The sequence below is a fragment of the Malaclemys terrapin genome, chromosome 1 (genome assembly GCF_027887155.1).
Source record: "Malaclemys terrapin pileata isolate rMalTer1 chromosome 1, rMalTer1.hap1, whole genome shotgun sequence".
NCBI lineage: Eukaryota > Metazoa > Chordata > Testudines > Emydidae > Malaclemys > Malaclemys terrapin.
In genome coordinates this window covers 307,920,440-307,942,403 of record NC_071505.1, presented here as the reverse complement: position 1 = coordinate 307,942,403, position 21,964 = coordinate 307,920,440, and the positions used below count along the sequence as shown (strand labels likewise).

Here is a 21,964-nt window from a genome sequence, read left to right as displayed (position 1 = left end):
TAAGGTGCTACTCTACTTGCTGAGGCATAGAGATGCCCAAGCCACACCCTCTTTCCCCAGCAGGTCTGGGTAGGGAAGGTGTAGGAGTTACTACGGAGGCTTTACTCAACCCAGCAGTGCCTAAATATAGCGCATCCTACTGCAGCCAGATAGAGGAAATCTGTTCCAGCAGGGTGATGCATAGCTGCTCTAACACAGCCCAAGAGATAGCTAGATGAAATAATAACTACATGTACAAATCACAATGCCTCATTCATCAACATGTTGGGTCACAGGATATGTTGACTAAGGACAATATATGTTATAAGAGTCAAAATGTACTTTAAAGATTTCTGAATTCTCTTCTGTTCTGATTCTTGTACTACACCCATCACCATGCTAACTGAGTACGAGGTAGCTGTTAAGTAGTATTATACTTATTCTCCAAAATTACATAGGATTTTACATTTTTCGAACCTTCATACAAATATAAACTAACCTTCATACCACCCAAAGGGCACAGGTAAGCACCACCCCTGTATTGTGTAGATGAGGAAACAGGGATAGGTTAAATCACCCCAAACTACAGCAAAGCCAAGATTAAAAATGATAAATTCCTGGTGTCATAGTTTCAGGGTAACCACACCTGTATCCCCCTACTCTGTGGGTCCACTCCAGGAGTGCCCAGTCAGGACTCCAGCCATCACCTGTCTCTGCGCAGGCACTCTTGTCCCACTCCCTTTTGACTGGGGGCTTTACAGGCTGCACAGATCCCTGCCTTACACTGTGATATCACCAGCAAGTGGGTCTGCCTGAACACCAGTGTAACCCACACACCTCCTGCATGCGGTGCTCTGTCCCATCTAGTGGCACTGAGACCAATTAGAGAGAGATTAATGAGTCTGCTCTACAGCCTTAGCTAACAGCCACATGGCTTTTATCTTATGCAGTAGAGGCTCATGCATTTAGCTCCAGAGATCCGAGGTTCGATCTCAGCCGCCGCCGACTGGGGTCCGTTGGTGTTACATCAGTGCCTGTGCTTTGCTTTCTCTCCAAGGGCTGTGAACAGTGTACTGCCAGCAATTACAAGTTGCCACACAGTTCTTTCTAGGAAAGGAACTTTATTCCTATGGTAAAAGCATTATAGAGAAAACATTTAAAAAAAAAAAATCAAAGTACACTAAAAGCTTACCAGAAGTCACCATTAGTCTTATAGGGCTACAGTAGACCAAAGGCTTCCCAATCCTTCTGAAAGGGTTGGGGCCAGGGCCGGCGCAACCTATTAGGCGACCTAGGCGGTCGCCTAGGGTGCTGCGATTTGGGGGGCTGCAACCGCGGCGGTATTTCCGCCGCCTCTGTGGGGGGGGTGGCATTTCGGGGCGGGACCTTCCACCGGCAGCGGCACTCCTGGTTGGGGCCCCCCTTGGACAGAAGGACCTGTCCATTTGCTGGATCAGAAAGAAGTCCCTGAGTCAGTTTAAACACAGCCTTTTTATATCAAAACCCCTTTCTCTTTGTTGGTCTCTGGAAAACCCAGTTTGAACCAATATATGTGAGCCCGAGTGTGTGGTACCTCTCTGGAGATATTTACAATCCTGAATGATTCATCTTAATCATCCGCCATTGTTTTTGGTTTTTAAAGAAGCTGCAGTAATCCTCCCCCCAGAGTTGCATTCAATACCTGACCCGCAGTGACGCATAAACCATTTATAAACTAAACACAATATGGTCCAAACATATACTGCATGGGATTGCATTATCTGTCACACCTGGATCCCAGTTCAATGTTCAGTCCAATATCATGCTTAGCAGTAAAAACAGTATCTAATTTGGTGACTCTGAAAGCTGTTTCAAGTAGGCAATAGTATGATTAGATAATTAGAGATGGCAGAAACTCTTCCATATTTAATCTCTTCATATTTTTCATTTCAAATATCTGGCGCTATAGAACAAGAGTTGTGCTCCATGTCAATTCCCATTGCCTACATTGCCTGTCAGCCTGACTCAGCAGGTACAGCTTCTGTTTTTATTATTAAAAATGTACAGTAAAAATACCCATGTAAATGAAGCAGAACTAGAAACAATACTCTGATGGCTTTATAACATCTGTATTAATGATTCAGATATCTGGGGCTTCATATGAAGGAAAACAGATTTTAAAGTAATCCTGTAAGATTTTACTCTGAAAATACGAAAATTTTATCCCAATTCTAACTTTGGGTATTTATTATTAATAATTATTATTTGTATGGAGCATAGGAACCCCAGTCATGGCCCAGGACCCCATTGTGCTAGATGCAGTATAATCACAGAAGAAAAATACAGTTCCTGTCCCAAAAGAGTAAGTATAAAAAAAATATACAACAAATGGATCCAGATAAGGTGACTGGGCAATACAAGGAAACAATGGGACAATATTGGTCAGCATGATAGGTTGTGGTCTCAGCACACCAGCAGCTTAACTATTGTCAAGTTTTTTGTAGGCTATAAACTATTAAAATGCTATGATGCCACAGGAAGGAGTCTGGCAAGTCAAAAATCAATAACATTGCTGGAGAGGCAGAAGTGCTGACCAAAGCCCTAGCAGATTTCTGTTAAGGTAACAGTAACACTTTTAGTGGAGTCTTTTCATCCAACATGAAAATTTTCAGACTGACGTTCAGTTCTGTCGTATGCAGGAAAATTAAAATATTAAGTTCGCAAGAATAAGCAGGCCTTTTGTATTCAAGCAAATAAAATTACATCCCAATGGTAAGTTTTGTATTTGGTCAAAATTATACTAGAACCAAACAATGCTGGGCTCAAACTATCGATTTACATTGTCTTTTCCCCCTACGCTAAGTATCTACGTTCCATAAAAACAATGCCCATAGAATAATTATACTATACAATTAAAACTGTGCTCATAGTAAACTGCATTTGGACAGTGCACCAACCTCACAAAATTTCAGGAACACCTTGCAGACAATGCTTTTGTTTTTATGCTTCAGGAATTCAGTCTTAGGGTTTTTAAATAAGTCACATCTCTAAGAAAAGTACTTTCAGCTACTTCAGCAGGAAGGCAGTTTTACTGGGTAACAAATGAAGCATCACCTAAATCTGGTGAATGCAGATTATGGAAGAGTCAACACTACTGAAACTTGCATTTCGTATTTGTGGTGTGCTGTTTCCATAGTAACAAAGAACTACAGGCTTTAATTACAGCAGCTCCTTTGAACAGGGGTCTCTTGCAAGGACACCTGCTGTATGTTTTCTTATAAAAAGCTAAGACTCTAGAATAATTGGATCAATGGAATATCATTGTAACTTTACATTCTGTGATCCACTTGTCTAGACTGATAGGATCCAAGTAGTGATCCTGTCAATTAAAGGAAAGATGCAAAGGAAGGAAAAACAGGTACACTCTAAATCAGGGGTGGGCAAACTATGGCCGCAGGCTGCCCATCAGACCTTTTAATCCGACCCTCGAGCTCCCGCCGGGGAGCAGGGTCAGGGGCTTGCACTCTGGCACTCCAGCCAGGGAGCGGGGTTGGGGGCTTGCTCCATTCCGTGCGTTCTGTGGCTCCAGGCGGCTCTTGGAAGCAGCGACACGTCCCCCCTCCAGCTCCTACATGTCTGCAGGCACCGGCTCTGCAGCAGCCATTGGCCAGCACCGCACCTCCATGTAAGAGCCCGAGGGAAGGGGGGACATGCCACTGCCTCTGGGAGCTGCTTGAGGTAAGCGCCACCTGACCTCCTCCTGCACCCCACCCCGTATCCCCTTCCATACCCTGAACCCCTCATTTCTGGCTCCACTCTGGAACATGTACCCCCAGCCCAGAGCCTGAACCCCCTCCCACACCCTAATAACCTGCCTCACAGCCTGGAGCCCCCTCCCATACTCCGAACCCTTCTGCTCCATCCCCAGCCACCTCCTGCACCCCAAACCCTTCATCCCTGGCCCCACCCCAGAGCCTGCACCTCCAGCTGGAGCCCTTACCCACTCTCGCATCTCAACCGCCTTCCCCAGCCCGGAGCCCCCTCCCACAACTTGAACTCCTCATTTCTGGCCCCACCCCAGAGCCAACAACGCCAGCTGGAGCCCTCACCCCCTCCCAGGCCCCAACCCCAATTTCATGAGCATTCATGGCCCGCCATACAATTTCCATATCCAGATGTGGCCCTCAGGCCAAAAAGTTTGCCCACCCCTGCTCTACATGAAAGTAGCTTCGACAGTGCCAGAAAGGAACCCTATTAAACCGGGCAGCAACTACAAAAGACTAAATATTTAGCCAGAAGTATTTGTTCAAAGTGTGCAAAAATCATCAAGTGGCCACTTTCCACAACCCATTTAGAGGGAACCCTCATTTTTGGCTCAGGGGATTGCAATAGACCTTCTCTAGTCATACAAATCTTAATGGAAACAGGAGAGATGAGGACTGGTACCTCATAGGCCTCTTCAATGAAACACCAAGTTCATTATAACAAATACAGAGGCTACATCAGATAAGTCTTCGACTCAAAGAAAAGGAGAGATCAAAGAAGAGAAATCTTTAATTCAGACACTATTTTTTTGTATATATATTAGACGTAAGAAATTTGGAAAATTTAGACCGAAAAAGAGACCCTCAAAAAGTTGGAGAAAAAAGAGAAACCAAGATGTACAGTAGAATTAACAACCGTGTGAAAGCAGGAAACACCAAATTATTTTTTTTTAAAACACTATCTATTTGATGCAAAAACACCCAACCCCACCTAGTGACAATCACCAAAATTATGAGCGCTCTCTCCTCCCTTCAAGAACCTACTTCAGCCACTCCTGACTGAGGCAGGGAGCAAGAGACTCAGACAAAATTGTGCTAACACATGCAGGACTTCTTAGAAATTTAAAACTAACCCACTGTGGAGCAGGGACACAATATAGGGATTGTGGTACAGGGGTAATATGAGAAGCAAATTTGACTCACACAAGAAACCTAATAGCTGCATTCTGGGCACACTGGAGAAAATATGTACAGAAACAAGAGGAAGGCCAACACACAGGTACTTTATAAATAAAAACAGTCAGTGCGTTTGTATTTAAAGCATGAACAAATTTTTATGCCATTTATAGAAAACAAATGCTTTATCCAGGCTCTGTTATTGAAAACTCAAAACAAAATATTGTAGCTGGATAGAGTAAAAGGTCAGTCTAAAATATCAAAGTTTTCTAGAAAAGCAGGTCCAAGGTACCTTACACTAGTGCTTTGGACCAAATTAATAGCAGAATGTAAATTCTTTACATTAAAAAAAAAAATCACATCAAAACAAGGACACAAGAGTTCAAACTAAGACCATAAAACATTCAAGGTGGAATGGGTCTCCATTTTTTCCATACCTGTATTGTGACCCCAAGTTACAAAAAATTACGGGAGCTCATTCCCATTAACCAGGAAGAAAGGGAAATGGTTGTGAACCCTTGCTTATGACTCCCAGGTTCAAAACCCACATTATAGTGAAAGAGTAGTCAGGATATCAAAAGCCAAGCTGGCTATTCTGTGGCCATAATAATCATATGCCAGAATAAATATGCAGAATTTTACAGACCTTACCCATGGCTTGTATTATACTATGAAAATAAAACACAAACTTGCCATAAACACAGATTATATACCACAGGAACCTACGGATGCGTCACCATTATACTTCAGACAGATAAAACTAATAGGTGACATTTTTTTCTCTCTCTTCAACACTCTGCTGTGTTCTTCTATCAGTAAGAAGAGTAAAGTACATTACTTTTGAAATAAACCCAATTTCATCTAATAAGGAAAAAAAATTCATTCAGGATTATACATTCACCAAGTCTGAAACCAAGACTTGTTTGTTTTAAAAACAAAGCTTTTTTTTTTTTGGTAAACGAGTGCAAAATTTAAATAACTTGATTGCTCTCTTAGTTGAAAAAACAATTTCCCCAAGCTTAAGTAATTCAGCTAAACATGGCTTTTCTCCAAAGTATAGAAAAGCACCAACACAACCTTTGATTAACATCACTGTAAGGGGTAGGATTTTATGTCTGAGAAAAAAAAATTAGTATGCCTGCAGTCAAGAAATTAACAGCAAGGGGATAATTAGCCAGACTGCTTCTTTCTTACTGATTGACTGAATTGCGGAGGGAGGCAGAGTGTGAAAATTTTGCTTATCCATGCATTTATTTTCTACAAGACAATCTAACAGCTTTTAACATCTGGGTTGCCCTTTCTGCTTGGAGAGATTAAGACAGCAGAAAGCCATCAATCAAGAAGCTAAACCTTCTATAAAGCCTACTCCCATGTATCCTGTTCCCAGATGACAGCTTCCACAGAAAAGCAGAACAACTTTAACATAATGGGCTCCTGGCTACCCAGAATGTAACATATAAAAGACATGATTTGGTTAAATTATACAGATTTGTAAAAGTCAGAGGCAGGTGAGAGAAATAAAAAGTGAAGTGTGGCTATATTCCCTTTTCATCTTGCTTGAGAGGTGTCTTCATTGGAGAGCAAGTCCCAATCACATCACTATCCTAAGGGTCTAAATGAAGACACCCCCAAAGAGATAACTATCTTGGAGCTGCCCTGGAGAGAGGGTCAAGGTCTCAGCAGCCACAAGAGGTGAACCCAAAACAGGCAGAAAAATAAAGGGGGGGGGGGGAGAAAGAATCAATTGCTTCCTGCAAATCCCCCCAGTGGAAGTAGATTCCAGAGTAAGAGTTTTTAGGGTGTCTGTGGGCAGAAACAGGAAACCTGACCCTTCAGACAAACTTACACCACCTTCCATGACAGACACCTACCTCCTCTTTGGCTTCCCCTTCTCTGCCAGTCAGTCACATTCTGGATGGCAGTGGGAGCTGAAATTATTCTGTGAGGCAGATTATGTTCAGTAACAAGCTCTTTGGCTCAGTAAAAGGATAAGGAAACTAGGTAAAATATATGATCAAATGAAAAAGCACACTTGTTTAAAATGGAGAATTTCTAAGGAGATCTAAACCAGATAGGTGGGAACTCTTGGTTCTGCCCACTCTTCTTGGTGTGAAGGATGGACTCTTGAGACAAAGCAAGGAGGCAGATTTTTACAAATGGCTCAGCCCCTTGACTGAGAGCTATAGACTGCCTTTTTCCTGACAACAGGGAGAGGCAATCAATATATTACAGGTTACCAAACATTCTCAGAGAAGTCCAGGAAACACTTCAGACCACAAAGCGCCAGGCACTTTCTGCTATGAGGGAGAAGTGTGAGGGGTTATAGAAAGGGAACAAAAAGCATCCTGGATAGAAGGGGACTTGAAGCTTCAGTCACTTGCATCAACCGGCTAAAGGCCATCATAGAAAGCACTTAAACTGGCCTACAGTCATAACAAAGGAATGCTTCTCCAGAGATCTGGAGACTATTTACCTATTCCCAGTGCACGGTAAATATTACCAGGATGGAGGCAGCTCCTAAAAATATTTACCTTCTTACATTATATTTTCATGGTAGACTTATCTATTCTTAAATTAGCCTACGTCAAGTAAGAACTGCAAATTAGCATTTGAGTTGCACAGAATGACTGTATTAACTACAGAGTGATTCCATTTAGTCTGCAGCATAGTGTGATTGTATTAGAGCTAATGACTTGTGCTACACCCCCTGGTGGATCAGTCAACTCAAGTTAAAAGTTACCGACACACTGAAGTTATGAGGCTTTAATGTGTGGATGGGATTTGAGTTAACAGTGCAGTAAAGACAAACCCTTAGATGGTGGCTGGTCACACCTGGGTTAGATCAACTGAAGTACTCACACCCAAGTGCAGATTACCCGAGTTAACTCTGCAGTGAAGACATACCAAATGGGTGTTGCTGTAATATAACCAAAGTTCGTATAGTAAAATAGTGCATGACCAGACAAGAGAGGAAAAATAAATTAGAAATCTGCATCAAGACATCCCCTGACAATGGCCTGATCCAGCACCTCTAAAGTCAATGCAAGGTTTATCATTGGTTTCAATGGACTGGCCCCACTTTAGGCCCCAAACCTGCACCAGATGGAAGTCTCCTGCACAGAGCCTCACTAAAGTCAACAGGGCTCTGCACAAGAGCTGGGGTCCACTCATGAGGAATTCACAATGCAGCCTCAGGTTTTCCTTGGTTTTTAGTTCTTCTGAATGATTTTCTATTCACTTCACAGCACCACAGAAATTTCAGTATGTCACAGGTTTTAGCAGTCGGCATGCTGCAGAAACTATGGACCTTTCTGCAAAATTTAAATCCAGAATGCCATGGAAAACACTGGATGTCCTGGTTATGAGTAACTGGAAATTCTTATGCTGCCTAGTTTTAAGTCAAAATCTTTATTGCATGCAAAATAAATTCTAAGGACAAAAATACAACACTGAAAATAAACAGAGACATATGTGATACAAATCTATACAGTAATAACTTGAAACTTGTGAAAGAAAGCTCAGGTGGTTGGGACATGTACAATGTATGGATGATGGGAGATATGTTATGTAAGCTTTGAACTGGATACCTCAGAAAGAACAGAGAAAACGAGCAAGGCTAAGGAGGAACTGGCAGAAGACAGTGACAGAGACTACTGAATCCGGTGGCATCACCTGGGAAGAAGTACCACAATTAGAAAGCAACAGCAATCAGTGAAGGAACTGGACTGCCCAATGTGTCAGCATCACAGGAGGAACTAAGGTCTAAGACATATGTGATATAGATCTACCCAGTAGTAACTTGCTACATTTAGTGAATATTATGAGACACCCATAAAACTTTCTTTTAATTAAAAATTGTGTTTATCTTTCTAAACAGCTCTTTACATTCTTTCTTTTACACACACACACACACACACACACACACACACACACACTACCCTAACCACTTTATCCAGGAGTTTAAGAATAGAATTCACACAGGAATTAAATCTCTGTGTGGGATATATCCAAAGGAGACAAAGAATATACAAATTAAGATAACATTGCATTTGTATCAGTCAAAAACTGGGCATAATACACTTTCTTACTCCAGTCTTTAATTCCACAGCCATGAAATGTGCTTACAGACTTGTAAGGAGTATTTGTCAGATAAAACGTTTTTTCTTAAATCCATTTCCATATCCATTCTATGTCTTAAAGCTTTTTACTTCCACACCCTTAAAATCCTATTCCAGTCCCTTTCCCAGTTACCATCTTGGCTGGTTGCAATTAAAATAAATAGTAATCCTTGGGTCATCAGGATCCACAGAATAGCAAGGTTCTCTCAATGGTATGCAGTGCGTTAAACAGTACATATACTGGAGTGGGAAGTTTGTCCAGTAGAGTACATCCCTTGTATCCTACAAGAGTGTTCTTGGGAACAAAGTATTTCTGTATTTCAGTAACAGAAATAGGTTAGTGAAATACAGAAGAACAGTGTTTTTCAAACTTTTTTTCTGGTGACCCAGTTGAAGAAAATTGTTAATGCCCACGACACAACGGAGCTGGGAATGAGTGGTTCAGGGTGTGGGAGGAGGCTCTGGGCTGGGTCAGGGGGTCAGGGCTTTGGGCTGGGGGTGCAGGCTCTGGCGTGGGGCCAGCAATGAGGGGTTTGGGGTCCAGGAGGGGGCTCAGGGCTGGGGCAGGGGATTGGAGTGCGGGGTTGGGGCGTGGGCTTACCTCGGGCAGTGGGCTTCCTGCCTATCTTGGCACCGTGACCACGCTGTGCCCTGGAAACGGCCAGCGGCAGGTCCAGTTCTTAGGTGGAGGCGCGTAAGTGGCTCCACGCAGCTCTCTCCCACAGTTACCGGGCCCCCCAGCTCCCATTGGCTGGTTCCCGGACAATGGGAGTGCGGAGCTGGTGCTCAGGGCAGGGGCAGCACGCAGAGCCCCGTAGCCCCTCGCCTAGTTGCCGGATCTGCTGCTGGCCGCTTCCGGGGCACAGCACAGTGTCAAAACAGGTAGGAACTAGCCTGCCTTAGCTGGGCAGCACCGCCGACTGGACTTTTAATAGCCCGGTAGGCAGTGCGGACCAAAGCCGCTGTGACCCAGTGCCTTTCATTCTGTGACCCAGTACTGGGTTGTGACCTACAGTTTGAAAACCACTGAAGTAGAGGGTTCAAGTGTAACTGTGAGCAAAGATGTACAGTGTTACCATAACACAGCAACTTAACAGAACAGATTCTGTTACACATTCTAGGTTTATTCTTAAACTTGCATGGCAGTCTGGGGCCAGATGTTAAGCAACTTGTTTCCACTAGATCACATGGAATAAAAGCCTAATTTTCAAAACACTGGACACAGAAGGAAAGAATAATCAGTCCTACATGCCAGCAACATCTCTGCTCACTTTTCTTGGAAGTCTAGTTTTTTTTTTTTTTTTAATAAACTTAAAGAAACAATAGAACATGAGCATGAAAGTGAAAATTGCTACTTTGTAATTAAATAGTAGTCAGACTTCATTTCATACTTACAAAAATGCAAAGCATCTGGGAGATACAGATGTACAGAAACAGTAACAAGTTTTAGGAAAACCAAAGAAAAAAGTGAAAGGTAGAATTACAAAAATGAGTAACAGGTAGTAATGCAGAACACTAAAATAATTTCAACTAATTACTGGTTCAGAAAAGTGGTGTTGTTGTAGCCATGTTGGTCTTGGGATATTAGAGAGTTCAGGTGGGTGAGGTAATATTTTTTATTGGACCAACTTCGGTTGGTGAGAGAGACAAGCTTTTGAGCTACATAGAGTTCTTCTCCAAACTTGAAGAAGGGCTCTGTGTAGCTCAAAAGCCACCAACAGAAGTTGGTCCAATAAAAAAATATTACCTCACCCACCCTGGTTCATGCCCGCAACAGATATGGACAAATACTTCATCCCACTACTAAATATGGAAAAAAATCAAACTGGGAAAAATCAAGGGGCTCTCATTTGGATTACAGCTGCAGAGTTAGCAAACGAGGGATGTATCATGCTATGATAACATTTACATTGAATGTCAGCCAAAATAGACAGAAGCCAAGATGTTAAAAAATGGATGCCTAAGGTTAGGAGCCTGAAACCATGTTTAAGCTCCTAAATAAATGGCTTGATTTTCAAAAGTGCTGAGGACCCTGCAGCTCCCGTTTACTTCACTGGGAACTGCTGGCTCCTCAGAACTTGAAAAATCAGACCACTTATTTAAAAAGCGTAACTTCATGCATGCATATTTGAAATTCTTGGTCAATGTTCCAATGACAGAGGGAGAATGGATGAAAACAGTCAACAACATGGTGAAGCAGTCAGTCCTTTCCTTCTATGGTCTTCTAGGCATGCTTAAATTTGGCACTGCAGATTTTAACAAGGATGCTTTGGACTATACTCCCCCTATGCTATTTGCCCTGCTCCTAAGAGCTATGTCACATCTTCCAGACCTACTTTGGGTATTCGTGGTTATGGTCTTGAAGCATGGTACTATAGGATGCCACACTTCTGAAAGCAGTTCTTTAAGAAATGACACCAGCATTGGAAATAACCTGCCTATGTGCACGCAAGATACACAGGGTTGGAAATTTAAACTTTTCTTGACAGGGCAGATTGGCATAAAGATAAAATTCTAACTCATCTCTCTTTCTAAAGTCTATAGAACTTTCTCCCCATCCCAAGCTAAATGTTCCAAAAGCTTTTTGTAACAAATAAGATACCTACATAAAGTAATATTTTGCATGTCTATCAAGATCTCAGTGTGAATGCTGTGCAGATTAGAAATGGGAATGGAGCTTTTCACCAGTATATTACTTATTCAAAAATCTAGATCTGGTAGTGAGTCAGGGTTACCACCATCTCACAGAAACTCAGTACCTTGTGTGATATGAGTCTCACTCCAGTTCCCAAAGGACAAGGGGAGCCTTTCCTCACAATTCACCCACAAATAACAGCCTTGCTGGCAGTCTCATCAGAAAAGCCACAGAGTAACTGATTATGGAAAATTAACTATTTTCAATTCTCACCCTTCTAGGTGGCCCCTTCCTGGTCAGATTTGAGGCATGTTGGCAGGCAGTATGAGGAAATCTGCACTGCTGCTGCCCAAACTGTTTCTGTTCTGTGGAGAGACAGAGAATTTCAGTCTCATAGACTGTCAGTCATCAGCTTTACAATAACTAATTTGCAGGCAGAACTTTGTTAACCCAGAGTTAAGGTTCAGCAGAAACAACACTTTTTGAAAATGTTCTTAAAGGATTTTCACTCTTTTAAAAGTAAAAAACAAAAAACCCTGAATTTTAGTAGCTCTGGAAACCAAAAATTAACATTGCACTTTAAAATTAACAATCTAAGAACTAGAGACGTAAAATCCATCATTGTCCATCAAGAATACACAATTTCATTTAATCAGTAACATAACTAAGCACACTTTGTGCTAGAATACCTTACTCTCAGTTGTAGTGTATTAGAAGACATTAAAAAAAAAAAAAAAAAAAAGAGGTGCGAGAACCAGCCATCTCTCTAGTGACTACTCAACTAAGGCAGCCATGAAGAGAACTACTCAACACAGGCAGCCACCTGTGGTTAGGAAAAAAATCCAGGGATCCTGAAAAGTACTTTAGTTGAATGATCTTGGGTCTTGTCTACAAACTAGAAATACTCTACAACAGAAGAATAGTGTACTGTACTAAAAAGCCACTTCTAGCCAAGCCATTTCCATTTCCGAGCTTCAAAACTGAAAACATCGGAAATACACAGACTTGTGGGCTGTCTATGCAGACCAGTTTAAGTAAAGGGTGTGATTTTAAACCATTGCAAAATCCTGTGTAGATACTTGTTTTGAAGAATTTCATCTCAGTTTAGCTTAAGTTAATTCCTTTCTGACTTAAGATAAAAGGAAATAAAGCATTATTAAAATATAATTGTCTATACACCATTTTGCATTAGTTTCACTAAAGCTTTTTTTTTAAATGATCTCAGTTAAACAAGTGCAACTTTTTCATGTAGACCAATTAATAGAATCAGTATTTTTTCATTTTTAATTTGAGTATGACATGGTCTGTGAGATTGTTACAGTTCAAGGCTTGATCTCATAATTATTCTGTGTTGAGGCTCCTGGACTTCAAATGGGAGTTTTGTATGGAAAAGGAAACAGGATAGAGAACTAACATGATGGCTCAAATACATTTCACTTGGGCTATCTTTTGGAGACAATAAATGTGATGATTTCACTATAAAGTATTGTCCCACATTAATTATTAATCTGATTATTGTTGTATCACATTAAGTTTAATAAACAAATAATGCTAATTTTAAAACTCCCAGACACACTCTTTGCCATTTTATTTTTCTACAGTTTCTTCCATGTCAAAATGCTCCTTAATTTAGTGATAGTTAAAACAATGGAAAACCACCGAACAAGGACTAGACAGCACGCAAGCCTGGGCAGTTGCAGGGACATGTGGGCAAAGGGGTTTCCCACTGGTCTGATAAACGCAGGGGCAAGGGATTGATTGGATCACAGGTGTGTGTCTGTGTGTGCAAGACAGAAGCACTGGAAGCACCTCAGAATGAGACAGAGAAGGCAGTAAGGAGGCCCCAGAGGAGCACTTGCAGCACGTCCCTGAGAAAAAGCTAAGAGAGCTTTGGAGAAGAGTGCAATCTGGACAAAAGCTTGGAACTGGGAGCAAAGAAACTATATCCTGTTTGATTTCTATTTTGTCCAGGAAAACAGTACTTATTTTAATTGTAAATAAAACAGGATTGCATCAAAGAAATATCTGACTCCATCATCAATTTCTCCACTTAACAGAAACAACCCACAAAAATTTTGTCACAAAACTCCGAATTTTGGCTGTTCGCGTCAAAAGGAGTAACAGTATTATCTTCTACAAGGACCTCCATTTGAAGATATCAAATATGACTGCTTCAAAATACCCATTCATTATCTCCTAGCTTGTAATTTTTACTAGCAGGAAGTTCTGTAAGATGAACAGAATTAGAAAAAAAGAAAACTAAATAATAGAGGAATGCAGTTTTGTTTCAAAATGTCTTGATTTACTTTTCTTTTTAATTTAGTAGTGCAGTATTTTGAGTGAAGTTTTTAGGAGGAGATTCTTCACATCAAATTTTTGTACTTATTTTGCAATGGACAGAAAGCAAATGAAATCAAAACCTTTCTTCATAAAGTAGCTCAAATTACTAAATTAAAGTTTAACAATATTTCTATGGTGACTACTGTGAAACCTCATGGATAACTGTACAACTATTACTGTATGTATCCTAGGAGACCAAAGCGATCTCATGTTTAAAGACTTAATTCCCTACCCGACTCCCAATACAAATCACGTGGATCTATAAATAAAACAAGTAGCCTTGACAAAGGAGAAAGTTGATGTTTTATTTTGGTCCAGAATGTGTGTTAACCTCCACTTATGGCTTATTATAAGCATATTGTTTCCTATTGCATATTACCTTCCTTCCCTTCCCATGTCCCCCACTTTTTCCTGGCTATAAATATAAATAAAATATTTTTATATTTATATTTGTGTGTGTGTATACACACACTTTTTTTTTTTAAAGAAACTTGGATTTTTCAAATCAGAGTGGCTAGAATTCTCTGATCTTAAAAATATATCTTGTGAAAATTACCAAAAAGGTCTCGTGTTCTTATAATCTAAATTCAGCGTACTGACCAGACTGTCCAGCAAGATTAACCTGTAAAATACAACATGCAGAACCTAATAATTTAGGAAGGCATCTTCAAAAATACAGATTTAAAAAAAATGAAATTAAAGGGCATAAAATAGCTAATTTGAGACAGAGTAGATTTGTGTAGATTTTACATCTTGTCTGAATATTTTGTGCATTTGAAACATGCATTTGAAAATATTTCCTGTAATTCTTGTTTGTCATGCACATCACTGGTTCTAACATACAATAAGATAATCTAAGTCTAACCTCTGAAGCACAATTTCTTCAAAAATGCAGAACAGACCATAGGAAACACCCAGGTAGGATTTCTTACAAATCCTCTGCAGACAGAAAGGCAGATAGCAGAGAGGATGTATTGCAAAACCTGCAAACATAAAGCATGTCAGTACCCTTCCTTAATCTTTTTTAGTCACATATTTTTACCCTTTCATTTAAGAATTTTGACAGAAGTATAAACATACCTGCACAATATGAAGGAAAAGAAGAACATACATTGTTGTTCCCAATGGAGAAAGAGGATATCACATGACGACAGTGAACTTCAAGGGAAAAGGTTGTCAGCATGCTGGTATAAGTAAATACACCAGTGGGTAATTAAAATAGGACCAGACCCCTCTGTAACTACTGGAGTAGAACATAGGCTTTGATTTATTTAAAGCGAGTAAACACATCTGATCTCATAACGCTGTATGATGCTTGTTCAGCCTCAATAGCTAGAGTTCAAATAAATACTAGAGTGGCACCTGCCAATGGGTAAAGGATCTGTATTTAATGTGTTTTTCAAAAAATAATAAATCAGATGCTAAAATTAGCTTCAAGCAGAAACTTGGCCTACAAGTTCTCATGAACATGTAATGAAATAGCATCATGATATGTAATATGCAGCATTTTAAAGACACATCAAGAGCATGTATGTATCACAGATAGCAAGAACAGCACCATAATACCTCATGCATATTAGCTGTAAATCACTGACAGCATATTTCTGAGCCACTATAGTACATGCTGTCCTAGTGTGTTAACAATATTATGTAAAGCCTGGTGTGATGGAGTGTACAAACTCCACACTGGGCGGGAAAGGGTTAAAGGACACTACTGGGTACAGGTAGCCCCTCCCTGCTGCAGAACATGCTCAGAGGTGAAAGTAAGCCGGTATGGTCCGGTACAGAGTACCAGCAAGAGCCAGTACACCGTGCCAGGCCACACCAGCTTCCGCGGTGGGGATTCAAAGGGCTCGGGCGGGGATTCAAAAGGCCCGGAGCTCCCGCGGCTGCAGGGAGTCCCGAGCCCTTTAAATCCCCCCTGCAGCTCCAGCAGCTGGAGTTGCGGGGGGGGGCTTTAAAGGGCTCAGAGCTCCGCGGCGGCTGGAGCCCCGGGCCCTTTAATTTGCCCCTGTGCCCCGGGGGCTCCCAGACACCTCTGCAGCTGGGAGCCCAAGGTTGATTTAAAGGCCCTGGGCTCCCAGCCACAGCCGGTGCCCCGGGGCCTTTAAATCTTGAGAGGCCCCACTTCTTCTGGTTGAGGCCACGCCTCTTCCGGATGAGGCCACGCCCCCCTCAGAACTCGGGCAGTATCGGTAAGTCCTGTAAGTTACTTTCACCCCTGAACATGCTGCAACTGGAAACCGCGTTGAAAATGGAGCAACCCAGTGCAGAAAGGGGAGTCTGAGGAGTGCAGACCTAGCATGAAGGCTCCTGACAAAGTGGCTGGAGAAGCCTTCCTGAAGGGACAGGACTGTATGCTGAGCCCAGTTAGGGCTCACGGTTTGGTTTCTTTTTCATTTTCTTTTATCTGAGACCAGAAGCTGAAGAAGGAAAGCAGCAGTAGGAAGTGACTAGGGAGGGTAGCTCAGAGGGCCCCTTTGGAGGCCAAACACTGCTGAACCTTTTATGGCACTGGGCCACAGTCCATTGGAGGGGGAAGGCCTGGGCTCCCTTACTACCAGCTCCGAAGGCTGAATGTGCATTAACCACTAGGCCATCCAGCCCATCAAGGACCCAATTATACCTGGCCTGACAAAATAATGGTCTAAGAACATTTAATGTCTGTTTCCCTTCCCTGCACACTTTTTTATTAAAAAAAAAAAAACCTACTATTAAAACAGGAGATTAAACACAAAAGTGATATTAAAATTTTCCCACAACTGTGCGTAGGTGATGAAAATATCTCAGGGCAGTTTGATCTTATGTATCATTTGTGTTACAACATCTAGTCACAATGGAAGAATTCAGCATGGAAAGTCAGCATTTCACTCGAAAATTACTCTGCTTTTGTTGCTTAAAAAGTCTCTCTCAAAGAAGTCTGTTTTGTATTTTTAACACTAGATATATTGCGTAATAGCACAGCTATTTACTACAAACTATTACCTCCTACATCATCAGCCACTATTTTTATAACGCTGAATATTTTATTCTTGGATTTCAACAGTCCCCTCTTTTCCAGTTTAATATGTCACAGTTATTGTAATAAATACTGTGCTGTACATAGAAAAACTATGTGTAATAAATGCAATAGACATCTAAAGATGACATTTACTATTTCCTTTAAAGATACATGCTTATTTCTGATTTTTTAGTTCACTTTATTAACAAATACCAAACAGTAGAAAATATGCTCTGGTTCTAAAGGTCTCAAATTCAGCCTCTTGGGGTTGCTTCTGCAGACTTTTGGGGCCACTCAGTGGCACAGTCTGGTCTCTATGCTGAGGGGGTACTTCCCTCTCAACACCTGTCATGTAATGATTAAAGCAACACAAAAGTGGCTCCTCTTTTTCCTTGCAGCTTGACATAGGCTTATAGGAATGACATTGGAGAGGTGTCATAACCAAGGTTGCTGGTTCCTTCTTGGCTAGTAAAAAGGAACTGCATGGTCCAGATATAGTATTTCCCTGGCTGATAGCTCTGGAGCCATCAAAGTTAAATAAAAGGGCTTGTTGGGCTGAGAGTGTCATCCCTGCCCTCCCACAAGATAATAGAAGGGACATGGAAGGTGTTAAGGAGACCTTGTCCTTCAATTAGAGATGATGGTCTTATATACAACGGTGGATCTTATATATAAGATCACCCACACACATGGGCTCTTCCCCAAAGAGCTTACCTTCTCCAAAGCAACTGGGAGTGGAAGCTGCCTTGAGGTATCAAGGGTGAAACAGGAAAGCTCCCTCTGCTATAAATGAAGGGAGGAGGAAGACAGCTAGGGCTTTCTTTCTTCTACTCTTTTCTGCCCTTCAATAGGGGTGTACACAGAGGTGACTCCATGATGTAGCACTGCAGTAATTTCTGTAGTCTACTCAGCCCCACTGGAGGGTTTAAAGGGAAGGAGAGGGAAAAAAAAGATGGACCCAGAACAGGGAGCACTAATGTATAAAAGAACGTAACTGATTTCTACTACTTCCCCTTTCCAGAACACCATACGCATCCCATATAAGCTACTTTGTAGGATCTTAAATAGAAATACTTAACTCGTTTTACAATTCCTCAACCTTTTTCTTTATATGGGAAAAGCTTCCTTTCAACTTCTGCAATCTTTATGAAAACTGAAAAGAATCAACCTTTAACAAGCTAAGAAAACAAAGTAAAATACATGCAAGGCTCTCCCTCCTTTTTCTACCTTTGGATTTTTCTGACATAAAAACGGAACCTTCCATTGATATTCCTCCTTGCATTCACAAAACTCAAATAACTTTGTGCTCCTACTCTCAGCTATCAAAGTCAATTTGGCTGAACATGAAACAGAATAACATCTCAATTTATAAGCCATCCATCTCCCTCTCTAACAGCCTAATACAAAACATTCATTTATACCTGCTATGGGGCATGCATAATTTAAAACTGAATGGGATCTTCAGGCACAACAGTCTCCACTGAAAAGTTGTTGACTAGACTAAAAGCATTTCCTTACAGACACACAGATACCAAGATAAGCCTCTGTGGCTCGTCACTGTAGTAACACTGCTATGCCAGGACATCTGCTGCCACTTTCTAAATCAATGCTTAGGGATCTCTGGTCTCACCTGTCCTCTTATATCAGCCGCCCTGGGATGATATAAACGATTTTACATATAATTAGCTATCTGCCCATCCACTGTGTGTCAGCCATTTCCAAATACAAATGGTAACATTAACTACTGTTTCCAGCAGTGTCACTGTAAACTAGGTCTCTACTTAAAATAATTAATTAGTGTGTAGTGTTTTATACGTAACAATTCCTGATCTAATAGTGAAATCTTCACTTACAGGCTATTCATGTTTACTGATACCAAAAATTAACAGAATCTCAGTCCTTGTGTCATTTTCTTTCATATTAACTCACTGTGTTATGGGCAGTTATCCAGAGTCCTGCACTTACCCAGCTGTAGTAACTGCATTGCAATAAACCTACTAAGACAACAAGAAAGGTAATCTTTTTTTTTAAATTGTGAATTCCCCCCGCCCTCCATTGTGAAATGTTATGGTTTATTTGGTAAATATGGTTTATTTGGTAAACTTACAAGAATTTAAAGTACATTGGCTACGAATGCCTAATGGAGGATTGCACAGATCCATGCATTTTAAGGCGAGATGAGCACTAACTGAACTTCTACATAACACAAACCAAAGTAATTCCTATAAGTGGAGGAAATTATTCTTGTAAGAATGTAAGGGAATACTACTGAGCTCAATAATTTGTGGCTAAATCTCTTTCAGAAAGCCACTGAATATAAATTTAAAGACTATGTAGATAAAGAGATGCTGAATGGACTACTTGCTCTGGTAAACTCTTCCAAGGGTAAAATTACCCTGACTGTTAAAAGTTGGATCTTGTTTCCAATTTGATCTTAAACTTCCAGACACTGGATCTTATGCCTATGTCTGGTAGTTTAAGTAAGTTTGGTATTAGATATCTTGTCCCTGTGTAGGTACTTACTGACCGATCAAGTCTCTGTCTCTCTGGAAAAAGAAAAGGAAGAGATAGAGCTCTTTAAGTCTGTAATTGTAAGGCAGGTTTTCCAGACCACAAATTATTTTTGTAGCTCTTTTCTGAACTTCCTCTAGCTTTCCCCAACATCTTTTTAAAACATTAACACCAGAACTGAACACTGCATTTCAGTAGTTGTCTCACCAGTGTCATATACAGAGGTAATACCACCTCCCTACTCTTCTTCAATATTCCCCTGCTTCTATATCCAAGGAGAGCGTTAGACCTTTTTGTAGGGCCGGCTCTAGGCACCAGCGTTCCAAGCACGTGCTTGGGGCAGCACTTTTCAAGGGGCGGCATTCCGGCTCCTTGGGGTGGCACTCTAACTTCTTTTTTTTTTTTTTTTTTTTTTGCTTGAGGTGGCAAAAAACTTGGAGCCGGCCCTGCCTTTTTGCCACTGGAACTGCACTGGAAGCTCATGTTCAGTTGATTACTTATAATGACCCCTAAGTACTTTACAGAGTCCCTGATTTCCAGGATACATCCTGTAACTATGGCCTACATTCTTTGCTCCTAAATGTACACCCTTCCATTTGCCCACATTAAAACACATGCTGTTTAACTGCATGCAGCTTACCAAATTATTCAGATTGTTCTGTGTTAGTGACTTGTCCCCATTATTTATCATCCCATCAAACTTTGTGGACTTCTGCAAAAAACTTTATCAGCAATGATTTTATATTTTCTTCCACGGCACTGATAAATACTGAAATGTGTTATGTTGAGAACTTATCCTTGCATGACCCCCTAAAAGCACCGCCTGTTTTGTGGACAATTCCCCAATAACAATTACATTTTGAGTTACGTGAATGACCGTTGTCATCATACTGTACTAAGCAGGCATCTATTGCAAAAGCCAAAACACATGGCATATAGATTTCACTGTACTGGGTATTTCTGCAATGAGCATTATTAAAAGAGGCCACTGATGAGCTGGGGACGGGTCTGGGTGAATATGTCTCACAATTGCACCAGCCAGATCCCATTAAGGAAGATTTTCAAAGATATAAAAGACAGTGCCTAACTTAGGGTTACCATATTTGAACATTGAAAAAAGAGGACACTCCACGGGGCCCCGGCCCCGCCCCAACTCCGCCCCACCCCTTTCCCCGCCCCCGGCCCCGCCCAACTCCGCCCCTTCCCTGCCCCTATTCCAACCCCTTCCCCAAAGTCTCCACCCCTTCCCCTGAGCACCCCACATTCCCCCTCCTTCCTCCCAGCCACACGAAACAACTGCACCAATTCTAAAGTCAGGCACTCCACTAGTATAGACTCCCATGACTTTAATGAAGCTGCTCAGTGGAGGATCTGCCCCAGCGCTCAGTTTTTGGGAGCGGTCAGGACACGCAGCTCACACTGTTCAGTTTCCCAGCTCCCCAGATGCCTTGGAGCACCCAGTTCTCCTCCCTGCCGGGTAAAATCCCGGACATTTTGAGCTATTTAATTCTTTAATTCTAAAACGTAATTCTTTATATGTAGTGAGTCCTTTCCTTTCACCAGTTCTTCAGTTTTCTTTCTCCTCATGTGCCCACGCATACTTCTCTGCAGATCGCATTTTTCTCAGCAGTGGTTGATTGCTCTTTAAGAAGGCATGAAAGTCTTTACAAGAAGTTTGTCTGAAGTTGTACTGTACAAGTAGAATTCCTTTCAACGACTCAACATTCAAGTTGGTCCTTTCCTTTGTCCACTGGCTTTGCATCAGTGAAAAAATTTGCTCTACATTTGCATTGTGAGAAGGAATAGCAAAGAAAAACTGTGCAATCTTTAACAGTTCTGAATGACACTCAATGTTTTTGGATTTCTCAAAATATTTGGTCCACTTCTGGTGTGCTAGCAAATTACTGAACTCTTCATCACTGTTGCAACTTTCTGTAAACTTCTTCAGGTTGCTGAACTGATCAAAACACTTCACGTCATCAATTTGCATCCCCTTATCGGTCAGGTACTTGATACAAGGTTCCACATCACTCCAATTCGGTGTCTCACTCAGGGTAATCCACCTGAAACAAGAGAAGTCTTCAAGGGGTCTAAGCCACATCTCCAAATATTCTAAGCATCTGCTGTACATATTATTCACTTCAGCACAGAATTTGTCACACTCTTCATCAATTCCTTCCATGCGCTTTTGTGCCAGTAGTCCCTTAACTTTCAGGGACATAAAGTTGTGAGTCTTGCGTTCAAGAAGGATAGTCTGAACCGAGTTCAAACTGTTCAGCACTTCCACAACAGAATTGCTTTCCCTTTCGATTTCTTGGATGTAAGTTTGGAATACACTCATGAGTGAATGCATGTGCCAGAGGTAAATCTCACTTAATTCATACTCAAAAAATGTCTTAAGCACTATGGGTGGTTTGTCCTGTGACAGAAAGAATGACTTCAAGGCTGGAAACATCTGTAT

The 21,964-nt window shown here is 41.3% G+C and overlaps 1 protein-coding gene across 3 annotated transcripts in view; it reads right to left on the bottom strand.

Moving 5' to 3' along the window:
• The window catches only part of LNX2 (ligand of numb-protein X 2), an 89,136-nt gene that overhangs the window by 41,659 nt on the left and 25,513 nt on the right, over positions 1-21,964 (bottom strand). Inside the window, exons 1-3 of one of the 3 annotated variants that reach the window (XM_054015386.1) lie at positions 15,072-15,114; positions 14,857-14,974; positions 11,925-12,016 (exon numbers count right to left, since the gene is read on the bottom strand). The exons of 1 other annotated variant lie outside the window; for it this stretch is intronic. The gene's annotated coding sequence lies outside the window, so the exon portion shown is untranslated. Of the gene's footprint in view, positions 1-11,924; positions 12,017-14,856; positions 14,975-15,071; positions 15,115-21,964 lie in introns of those variants that run through there. One more of the 3 variants, XM_054015388.1, reaches the window with a different exon arrangement.